At 43.0% G+C, this 12,283-nt stretch overlaps 1 protein-coding gene across 7 annotated transcripts in view; it reads right to left on the bottom strand.

Annotated features, from left to right (window-relative positions):
* Positions 1 to 12,283, bottom strand: part of Kif16b (kinesin family member 16B) — a 284,103-nt gene that overhangs the window by 125,884 nt on the left and 145,936 nt on the right. The gene's annotated exons all lie outside the window — the stretch shown is intronic.

The following is a 12,283-nucleotide window of genomic DNA, read 5'->3' as shown; positions in this document are numbered from 1 at the left end:
TCAAAGTACCAAGTAGAGACTGGAGTAGCTAGAAGAGACTTCTGCTCTGAAGACCAAGGCTGGTCTCACTGGACAGGCAGGATGCAGGAAGAAGTAGCCATGGGTATCACTGGGAAAGCTTGAGCCACAGGCAAGAGACTAGCTAGCTATGTTCAGAACATAAAAGGTCAAGTCCAACCATACAAAGGATGTTTGAAACAACAGCAAAAACAGATACCTGCTGTATTGGACCTGGGGAGCTGAAAGATTGGCCGGAGTTCACAATCTAGTGGGCAGTAATAAAACTCAGCCCATAACTTTTTGTGTTTCCCACAGAAAATTTCAAAAACCAATATACTAATTGTCATAGTTCAGAACTTAAAAGATTTCACACAAAACCTGGGTATCTTTCTAACCTCTCGAAAACTCGGGAGATACAATGTGTTGAGAGGACAGTGTTGACAGATCCTTAATGCCTTCTTGTGCAAGTCCCACAGCTGCTGAGAGCTGAGCACAGACAAGAGCCTCTTGCTTTCACAGGTCATAACGCAAGCCTATATACATACTCTAGACCTTTAGTGAGGATACTCGCACCCCACCTCTGCTGCCACCTCAGTAGATTGTCCTAGATGTCACAGAGGATTTCCAAATCCATACAATTAAGCACTGACTAGTTTAGACACAAGCATATGGAGAAACTGAAGTGCTGGGTTCAAGTAGAAGTTGTTATTTCACAAGAAATGGAGTCCATGTCTAGAGAAGGCAGGTTCAGGAGACTCACAAAGCAATAGATGTTTTCCTCACTGACAATGTGTTCTGTCACAGAATCACACTTGTGTCTCTACTGCTCATGGAAAAGCACCATTACTCTAACTAAGAAGCATGTTTTCTATCCCTTCTAAGACTCAGAGCTGTGTCTCTTGTAGAAAATTCAAAGTCTAAGCAGTCATATTTAGGATACACGTATACTTAATATGCTTAAGTTACACTGGAGATTAATAAGGCTATCAAATTCCAGGTGTTAATTACACCTAATCCAACTTTTTTTTCCTTCTGTTAATCAAATGCCTAGCCAAGCAAGTTGAAAATAGCTAAAATATATTGACAGAAAAATAGCGTAGTATCTCAGAGACATTATTTCAACTCACATTAAGTCACGGAAAATAATCCAGTCACCTGTGTTATTTGCATGAAATATACACTTAAAAGCCCATTTAGGAGTTATGAAAGAAAGCAAAACTATCCATGACAATTCATTATTTTCATTTGAATGGGTTGAGTGCCTTGGTATGTGCAATGGGCTCCTATTCTTCCTTTTACTGTTCATTTTCACTCAAAAAACACTGACTCAAACTATGTGCCATGATTACATGATCCGACTATTAAATTGTGCAGCCAGCAAATAATTAGTGAGCACATAATGTGTTCCTCACAGTAAACACAGTGGATACAGAACTGTAGGGAGCTAACACAGGCCTTTCAGAGCGTAAGCGCTAAACAGGAGAGTGCTTACGGTGAGATGCTTCCCCAAAGGAGAAGACCCAAGCTGCAGGGAGGAGAGAGGAGGCAAAGAAAGGAGTCCTGGAGGAGAGGATGGCTTATGACAAGCTCTGATGGCCTGAGGGCACAGTTCGTGGCTAGGAGGCTTGCTCAGCAGGCATTGGGCCATATATTTGATACTCGGTATCAAAATTTAAATCAATAAAAAACGAGTGCTCTTCAAACTATTCCACAAAATAGAAACAGAAGGAACATTACCAAAGTCATTCTATGAAGCCACAGTCACCTTGATACCTAAACCACACAAAGACCCAACAAAGAAAGAGAATTTCAGGCCAATCTCCCTTATGACCATTGATACAAAAACACTCAACAAAATACTCGCAAACCAAATCCAAGAACACATCAAAGATATCATCCACTATGACCAAGTAGGCTTCACCCAGATATGCAGGGGTGGTTCAGGATATGAAAATCTGTCAACGTAATTCACCATATAAACAAACTGAAAGAAAAAAAAAAACACATGATCATATCCTTAGATGCTGAAAAAGCATTTGACAAAAATCCAACACCCATTCATGTTTACAGTCCTGGAGAGATCAGGGATACAAGGCACTTACCTTTACATAGTAAAGGCAATATACAGCAAGCCTATAGCCAACATCAAACTGAATGGAAAAAACTTAAAGAAATCCCACTGAAATCAGGGACAAGGCAAGGCTGCCCACTCTCTCCATATCTCTTCAACATAGTTCTTGAAGTCACTGCTAGAGCAATAAGACAAATAAAGGAGATCAAGTCATTTTAAAAAGAAAGAAGTCAAAGTATCACTATTTGCAGATGATAGTCTACCAGGGGGCTCCTACAGCTGATAAACACCTGCAGCAACATGGCTGGATACAAAATCAACTAAAAAAAAAAAAAAATCAGTAGCCTTCCTGTATACAAAAGACAAAAGGGCTGAGAAAGAAATTAGGGAAACAACACCCTTCACAATAGCCACAAAGGATATAAAGTACCTTGGTGTAACTCTAACCAAGCAAGTCAAAGATTTGTATGAAAAAAAGTTTCAATCTCTGAAGAAAGAAATAGAAGATAATCAGAAGATGGAAAGATCTCCCATGCTCATAGCTAGGCAGGGTTAACATAGTAAAAATGGCTGTTTTACCAAAAGCAATCTACAGATTCAATACAATTCCCATCAAATTACCAACACAATTCTTTACAGACCTGGAAAGAAAAATTCTCAACTTCATATGGAATAACAAGAAACCCAGAATCACTAAAACAATCCTCTACCATAAAAGATCTTCTGGAGGTATCTTCATCCCTGATCTCAAGCTGTACTACAGAGCAATAGTAATAAAAACTGCATGGTACTGGCATAAGAAACAGAATGGTGGATCAAGGGAATTGAACAGAAGATGCAGAAATAAATCCAAATACTTATGGACACCTGATTGTTGACAAAAAATGCTAAAACCATGCAATGGAAAAAAGACAGCATCTTCAACAAATGGTGCTGGTCTAACTGGATGTCCACATGTAGAAAAATGCAAATAGATTCATATCTATCACCCTGCACAAAAAAAAAGTCCAAGTAGATCAAAGATCTCAATATAAAACCAGACACACTAAATTTGTTGGAAGAAAAAGTTGGGAAGAGCCAACTCTTAGGCACAGAAGACAATTTCCTGAACAGAACACCAATAGCTCAGGCTCTAAAATCTACAATTAATAAATGGGACTTCATGAAACTGAAAACCTTCTGTAAAGCAAAGAACACTGTCATCAGAACAAAACGACTGCCTACAGATTGGGAAAAGATCTTTACCAACCCTACACCCAGGAGAGGGCTAATATCTAGAATTTTTAAAGTCAAGAAATTAGACCTCAACAAACCAAATAATCCAATTAAAAAATGGGGGTATAGAACTAAACAGAGAATTCTCAATAGAGGAATACCAAATGGCAGAGAGACACTTAAAGAAATGCCCAACATCCTTAGTCATCAGGGAAATGCAAATCAAAACAACTCTGAGATTCCATCTTATACCTATCAGAATGGCTAAGATCAAAAATTCAAGTGACAACACATGCTGGAGAGGTTGTGGAGAAAGGGGTACTCTCCTCCATTGCTGGTGGGAGTGAAAACTTGTACAACCACTTTGGAAATCAATCTGGTGCTTTCTCAGACAATTAGGAATAATGCTACCTAAAGATCCAGCTATACCATTCCTGGGCGTATACCCAAAAGATGCCCCAACATTCAATAAGGACATTTGTGCAACTATGTTCATAGCAGCTTTATTTGTAATAGCCAGGATCTGGAAACAACCTAGATGTCCTTTAACAGAGGAATGGATACAGAAATTATGGTACATCTACACAATGAACTACTACTCAGCTATTAAAAACAAGGAGATCATGAAATTTGCAGGCAAATGGATGGAACTAGAAGAGATCACCCTGAGTGAGGTAACCCAGAAACAGAAAGACAGGCTCGGTATATTTTCATTTATAGAGGTTATTAGCTGTATAATATAGGATAGCCATACTAACATCTACAGACCTAAGGAAGCTAAACACTAAGGAGGACTCTAGGGAGGATGCTTAAATCTCATTCAGAATGGCAAGCAGGGTAGACAGCAGAAGCGGTGGAAGAGAGGGAACGGGATGGGAGTCTACGATAGAGGGTCCTCTGAAAGGATTCACCCAACGGGGGATCCAAGCAGATGCTTAGACTCAGGGTCAAACTTCGGGCAGAGTGCAGGGAGTCTTATGGAGGAAGAGAGGGGTGGGAATAGAGAGACATGGAGGGGACAGGAGCCCCACAAGGAGACCAACAAAACTAAAAGATCTGAGCCCAGGGGATCCTGCAGAGACTGATGCATCAAAGAAGGACCATGCATGAGAGGACCTAGACACTTTGCTCAGATGTGGCCGACTGGCAGCTCAGTCTCCATGTGGATCTCTGAGTAAGGGGAGCAGGAACTGCCTCTATCATAAACTCAGTTGACTGCACTTTGATCACTTGCTCCTAGCAATGGAGCCTTGCCAGGCCACAGAGGAAGAGGATACAGGCAGTCCTGATGAGACTTAACAAGCTATGGGCACATCGAAGAGGAGGGGACCCCTCCCTTTCAGTGGACTAGGGGAAGGAGATAAGGGGAAGAGGGAGGGAGGTGGGACTGGGGGAGTTTAATCCCCCAGAGGGACGGGGCTTCAATCGGGATATATAATGAATAAATTGTGAAGAAAAAAATTAAAATTAAAAATAAAACAAAAAACAAAAAACAAATGCTGAAGATGAGTTTGAGCATAGCAGTATAAAGGCTCTGTAGCAGGTGTCAGGTCTGAAACTAGGACAAAGGGTTGATTGAGGAGCCTATTCAATGTTTTGAAGCAGACCTGGCCTCCAGGATCTCCCAGCATCTCTCAGTCCCCACCTGTTACAAAGCATGGCTGGCCTACCCTGTCTCCTACCTGACACTCTCCACCCCAGGAGCTGGGTAACCTTCCCCCAAAGGCTCTTCCCTGTATAATCCAGCCTTCTGGGCTACACTCAGACCTTTCTTACCCTTTATCCTCTTGGCCTCTTGGTCTCCTGGGCTCTCCTCTCCCTGCCACCCCCCCCACACACACACACATATGCGGCCAGGCTTAGGGCCATGTTCATTCTGGACTTTCCCAGATTTTTCTCCCTTTGACTGTGCTCACCCTCACATCTACAATAAACCTTCCCTCCACCGGACCCAGTGGTATTCCTTTTTATTTCTTCTGTCATTCAGTAGAAAAAGACAGAAGAGTAGAGACTGGCAAACAGTTGGCCAGTGGATGTGGCAGAAAGAATAAGGGATATCACTGCACAGTGTAAGGCTTGAAGAGGAGGAAAAGCAACCCCATCCTTCAGGATGCAGTGGAAAAGCCATCTGTCTTACATGGATGTGATGGAAAAGTACCACGTAACATTAAGAGATGTGAGTTTCAGAAAGTTTGCTTTTGTAGCTGACAGAAAAATGACAAAAAGGCCGAGAAGACAAGCTAGGAGACCACAAAGATGGACTCCAGACTCTGTCATCTACAGGAAGGTCCCTCAGGATTGGGAGAGGCAGTGCAGAGGAGAGCAAACAGTTTGGAAGCCATTTAGGAGATAAAAGCAACAGAACTTAAGGAAGAGCATGTGCAGGCAGGGAGGCTGAGAAAGAAGGCTCCTGTATTTAGACAGCTAACCAATTAGACAGACAGCTAGCCACACAGACTCAGCACTGGAAAAGGAAGCACAGTGATGCAGCAGAGGAGAACATAAGTCCAGTTAGTTTTAGAATAATGAACATAAGACACTTTCAGCAAATAAAGACACACAGGTCTGAGGCTCTAGAAGAAAGTCTAGAGCTACCTTCCTACTTCTGACATGTACATGTATGTGTATGCTTACAGAAATGTATGCAAATGCACACTATCTGTATGTAAATGGAAAGGCACTAGGTGAAAATTAATATAAATATCTAAATAATCTATCTATCTATCTATCCATCCATCCATCCATCCATCCATCCATCCATCCATCTATCCGGAAACCCACTCCCAGTGACACACTTCCTACACTTACTCCAACAAGGCCACATCTCCTAATAGTGCCACTCCCTGCAGGCCTATCGGGGCCGTTTCCATTCAAAACATCACACTCTATCTAAGAGTTTTCTTTACTAAATGAAGCACTGATGTGGGTATGCCACTCTAAAGAAGAGGGAAATGAAGAGAACAGGAGACAGGAGGGGAGGGGAGGGGAGGGGAGGGGAGGGGAGGGGAGGGGAGGGGAGGGGAGGGGAGGGGGTGAGAGAAAAGGAGGACAGAGGAGAGAGCTGGAGGAAAGAAAGCTGGCTTTTAACAGCCATGTAAGGAAAGCAACTGAAAGGAAGACTTAGAAACAAGAGGAAGAAAGCGGGAGCTGAGGGGAAATCAACTGTGGAGAATGCTTCTGGGAGGGCTAAAGTGGGAACTAGAAATTACCAGTGCTGTCTCAAGGTGAGCTGTATGGGTGAGGGTCAAAGCAAGAAAAGAAGAGCTGGAGAGAGATGTGAAGTACCCAGACCTACTGAGTTCCAACAGTGCCTTACACCCCTCTGTGGCAGAAAAGTCAGGGTCAGGCTGCAGAAAGGCATCAGGATTAACAGGAAACCTGTGCTAGCCAGGGCTACATGTGCCAAAACAGAGCTGAGGGAAGACTGTGGCCAGATCTGCCTGAGAAAGTAAGTGACCTAAGAGTCTTGCCAGGTTAAGAAGCTGGCTTTTTGGGTCTCAGATCTGCTCTGGATCTCAAGCTGCACTCTTCCCCTATGCCTTAAAAATGTCTTTCTCTTTAACTCTCTATTTTACCACTGTCTGTGCGTCCCTTGGTTCAGTTCTTTGTTCCAGGACACAGGAACTTGGAAACCCCAGTGGGTGCCCTTCGGATTCAGGTCATATGTATAACATGTTAATAAACAGAGGGTGAAATAGGCTCAATGACATAGTTAGTTTTGACTTATTAAAAGGAAGCTGGTGAATGTATTTAGACAGCAATAAGCCAGCTAAAGGAAAAGAGGAGATTGCTGGGTGAACGGCCAGACAAACGAGACTGGCTAATGATCAATTCTCAAGTGAGAGCTGAGAATACGGGTCAGTGTGTGAAATGATTGCTGTGTAAGTGTGAGGCCTAAGCTTAGACCACCAACATTCATGTGAAACTCCAAGCATGGTGCTGCCCCTGTACCCCCAGCATGGGGGGTGTGGAAGAGGGTAGAGGGGCTGAATCACTAACCACCAGGTTTGATGAGAGACCTTGTGTGGCCTGGTAAGGCTGTTCTCCCCTCAGGGGGAGGTGATCAAAGAGAAGGTCAATCAGACTATGTCAGAGGCAGTCCCTCTTCCCATTACTATGGAACCCACTTGGACACTAAACTGCCATGGGCTATATCTGTGCAGGGGTTCTAGGTTATCTCCATGCATGGAGATACTCATACTTGGTTGGAGTATGAGTCTCTGGGAAGACCCCTGTGTGATGAGATCTGATAGACTAAGATCAGAAAGGAGAGGAGGACCTCCCCTATCAGTGGACTTGGGGAGGGGCATGCATGAAGAAGGGGGAGGGAGGGTGGGATCGGGAGGGAAGGAGGGAGGGGCTTATGGGGGATACAAAGTGAATAAAGTGTAATTAATAAAAATAAAAATTAAACAAAGGAAAAAAATAAGGTAGACAAGCTATTGAGGAAGACACCTGACACCAACCTTGAGTCCTCTCGCCATCCCCACCCTTCCCCCTCTCACCTCTACACACATGGTGTCTCTGGGTGAGAACAAGGAGATATGGCCAAACCTCTTTGGAATTCAGTGTTCTCATTTTCTCATCAACTAAAAGATTCTGAAGGTTCCTTCTCGACCTCAAGTTCCTTTAGCTGTCAATGGCTCCTTGCTAAGGTTAACATGACTAATCACAGCAGATGGACTTTCTGTGAGACACTTAATTTATAATTTGGAGAGCATGTCTAACCTCCCTGAAATATATGACGGCTTCTCCGAGATTACTTCAGAGCTTGTTAAATAGCCAAAGACAGACAAATCCCAGACAGTCTTTAAAGAGAATGGAGAGGGCAATGACATTGTAAAAAGAAAGACAAAGCCTTTTTGTTTAAAAAAAAAGTAGAAGGATTCCTTCATTTAAATCTCTGTGAATGAGAGGTGCAAATGATTGTCTCATATGAGTTTCTTATTTTAGTGTTTCAAGTAAGCTGAAAAAATAAGCATATGTATATTTTTAGTGATTTCTAGGGAAGAGAGGGACAATACTTAATACACAAGTAATCACCCCCTCCTTCCATCTTAATGAGATTTCATCATTATGCTACTGCATGAATAAATTAACTTATTTTTCTATTAAATGTTGTCATATGAATATTTCAGAGGTGACTGTACAGAAGAGGCTGTTCTGAATTATGACTGATACAAACATATGAGACAATGTGGTCCCCAAACTGTACAGTCCAAGGTAACAGGAGCTGAGAGGGCTGAGACAATAAAAGCAGGGATCTGCTTCAAGGCTCTTCATTTTACATTTTAACTATTTAAGACCTCCCACACCTCACCCCAACTAGCACACACAGAGGCTCAACTCCTAAAGAATCCAGACACCGAGAGGACCACACACTGCCCTAAAAGGCTGCTGAACAAGAATCTTGAGAAACGAAGGGAAGGATAGTATCATTTTGTTGCCTGACTACAGGAGAAATAAACTTTTTAAGATATTTCTCAGGTTGCAGAGATAGCTCAGAGGTTAAGAGCACTGACTACTCTTCCAAAGGTTCTGAGTTCAATTTTCAGCAACCACATGGTGGCTCACAACCATTATAATGAGAGCTAGTGCCCTCTTCTGGCATGCAGGGGTACATACAGGCAGGACACTATACATAATAAATCTTTAAAAAAAAAAGGATCTTTCTCTGTGATTTAAAATGGCTTTAAAATCGTACACTTACATGAATTGCAATGTTAGCACCATTCTGGGTCATGATAGAATCTAATCTTCAATAACATGTACTAATGCATAAAAGTGGATTAAATTGTAAGTTATAGGACTTTACACTCTTTTAATAATAGCTATTACTAAGGAATTACAATAATTCTGTTTCAACAACGGCTTTGGGAAGTGAGATGGGAAAGACTGGAATTACAGGGACAGATATTTTAGGCTGACTCTAAATGAACTCAGACAAGGCCTGAGGGAGGGACTGACTGGCACGGACGGCAGGCATCACTGTGCTGCTGCAGATGATGCCACCACTACAGCCCGCCGTCAGATCACTGCTGATTGGGACTGTAATAAGGAAGTATGAAACTAAAACAAACACAAAGGCCTTGACACCTCCCTCATCAGTGCTCACATTTCAAATACAGAGTCATAACTTCCTGAATCAGATAGGTCACTTTACCCCTCACTTATTCATTGTAAAATTAAAATTTGTAAGCTTAGATTCTGGGCCTCTGGAGAAGAAAGGAAACTGATTTTCAATCTTTGCTATTGACGTTCCCAGTCAAATACCCATCAAGGGTTATTTGATGATCTATGTATGGACTGAGTACAGAGCTTTTAAATCTTCAAGATGTACGAATCCACCCCTCTCCATAAAATCCTAGATGTGTGCATGAGTGAGTTAGGCTAACGGTTTTCCTTTTAAAACATCACAGGGAAAACAGTATGCTTCCCATATAGGACAGGTGAGTCCATATGGAGAACTTGGATGGAGCATGAGATAATTCAAGAGCAACAAACGCAGAAAAACATGCCAGGTTATCTGGAGTTCACCAAGGCTTGTTTGGCTTATGGTGCTGCTTTCCGTGACTAGTGCCAGATGCCAGAGTATGCTTTGCCAGGGGTAAGGCGGTCCTCTGAATACTTCATTTTGAAGTATTCTCAAAATGACCAATGTGTCTGAAAATAAAAGTATGGGCTGCCATAAAGGCAGTATAGAAAGCTGCTAGTTTAAACAATGCTGCTTAGCTGACAGACTTCCCTCAAGGTCCCAGGGCACCTGGGAAGGCTCTAAGATCTGTCAATTAGAGTCAACCACCTGCCATCTTAGCTGATTTCAGTGCAAAACAACATTAAGAAGAGTGTTTACAACACAAGCCTGTCACAAACGTCAGCAGTGCCTCACAGTATTTAATATTGCTCTTACTGTTACTCTTTTAAAGATGCTGGGGAGAGTGGAATGAGCTGAGCTGTCCAAATGTCACCAAACTGGTAATCACCACTCTTTCCCTCTTGGCTCAGATTAGGAGGAAACGCAAACGTGCTTATTGGTGTGTAGTAAGAACCCCAGGAGAACCTCTCTTTTTGTCCGGGTAAGAACCCCAGGAGAACCTCTCTCCTTTTGTCTGGGTAAGAACCCCAGGAGAACCCCTCTCCTTTTGTCTGGGTAAGAACCCCAGGAGAACCCCTCTCCTTTTGTCTGGGTAAGAACCCCAGGAGAACCTCTCTCCTTTTGTCTGGGTAAGAACCCCAGGAGAACCTCTCTCCTTTTGTCTGGGTAAGAACCCCAGGAGAACCTCTCTCTTTTTGTCTGGGTAAGAACCCCAGGAGAACCTCTCTCCTTTTGTCTGGGTAAGAACCCCAGGAGAACCCCTCTCCTTTTGTCTGGGTAAGAAGCCAGGAGAACCTCTCTCCTTTTGTCTGGGTAAGAACCCCAGGAGAACCTCTCTCCTTTTGTCTGAGTAAGAACCCCAGGAGAACCTCTCTCCTTTTGTCTGGGTAAGAAGCCAGGAGAACCTCTCTCCTTTTGTCTGGGTAAGAACCCTAGGAGAACCTCTCTCCTTTTGTCTGCGTAAGAACCCCAGGAGAACCTCTCTCCTTTTGTCTGGGTAAGAACCCCAGGAGAACTCCTCTCCTTTTGTCTGGGTAAGAAGCCAGGAGGCCCCTGGTGGCAAGGGGAGGCAGCAGAGAGCCTCTGAGCTATTGTACCCAGGATGTTAGAGCAGGCTCCCATGGCTGTATTTTCCCCCTCCACGTCTATAATCCTATGTCCTGGAAAGAGGAGTTGGTACGCAAGGTGGAAGAAAGAGTGGAACCAGAAAAGCTCCAATTTCCAGCTGGATGAGAGAAATAGGAGGATCAAAGGGAAAACTAAAGTATTTGGGACACAGCAGAAATTCCAAAGTTCACCACATATGCATACACAGCTCCAAGCCTCAGGAGCTTGTTTAGCCTGAGAGATGAATAAGGGAGAGAAATCTGCTCAGGCCCCAGGCTAGCCAGTGGTAGCAGACCCACTGCTATGCAAAAGAGCAATGCAGAGGTTTGGATACTGACCCAGCATTGGTACTGCAGACACAGCCTACAGAGTTTAGGCTGTTCCGGACTCAGTCCTGAACCCAGTGAGGTGCCTGCTGAAAAGAGGGTATCATCACTTCCCATCACTGAATTGCAATGAAACTCAGTTCTTGAACAAAGTGCTAAAAAGTTTCTGGATTCAAACCATCATTATTACTTAAGAAAAGAATATCCTGGGTAATATCAGTGAGCTGGTAAGACAATAATGCAAGCTACTGCTGAGACAATTAAGACACTGATAAAGGCTATGAGTTAGGAATCACAAATATGTTTGTGCAAGTCTTTTGACTTTAAAACAAATAGAAAATTAAAAATTCAACACGGGATAAAACATAAAAGGAAAAATGAAACATTACCACTAAGAAAAGAAAAGAAAAAGAAAAAGAAAAAGAAAAGCCATGCAGCAGGGGTCTTCCTGAGACTGATACTCCAACCAAGGACCATGCATGGAGATAACCTAGAACCCCTGCACAGATGTAGCCCATGGCAGTTCAATGTCCAAGTGGGTCACATAGTAATGGGAAGAGGGACTGCCTCTGACATAATCTGATTGGCCTGTTCTTTGATCACCTCCCCCTGAGGGGGGAGCAGCCTTACCAGGCCACAGAGGAAGTCTATGAAAGACAGTCCTGATGAGACCTGACAGACTAGGGTCAGAAGGAAGGAAAAGAAGACCTTCCCTATCAGTGGACTTGAGGAAGGGCATGAGTGGAGAAGAGAGAAGAAAAGAGGGGTTGGGAGGGGAGGATGGAGGGAACTACAGGGGGGATACAAAGTGAATAAAGTGTAATTAATAAAAAATTTGAAAAAAAAAAAAAAAAGCTGTGCAGGATGATCCCAACAGCAGGAGACAGCCATAAAGGAAAACGCAAACTAAAGACAGCAAGTCAGAACATCAAAAACCATGAAACAAAAACTAAAATATCTGCTATTTAT

The sequence above is a fragment of the Meriones unguiculatus genome, chromosome 4, assembly GCF_030254825.1.
Source record: "Meriones unguiculatus strain TT.TT164.6M chromosome 4, Bangor_MerUng_6.1, whole genome shotgun sequence".
NCBI lineage: Eukaryota > Metazoa > Chordata > Mammalia > Rodentia > Muridae > Meriones > Meriones unguiculatus.
This window is presented reverse-complemented; position numbering and strand designations above follow the sequence as displayed.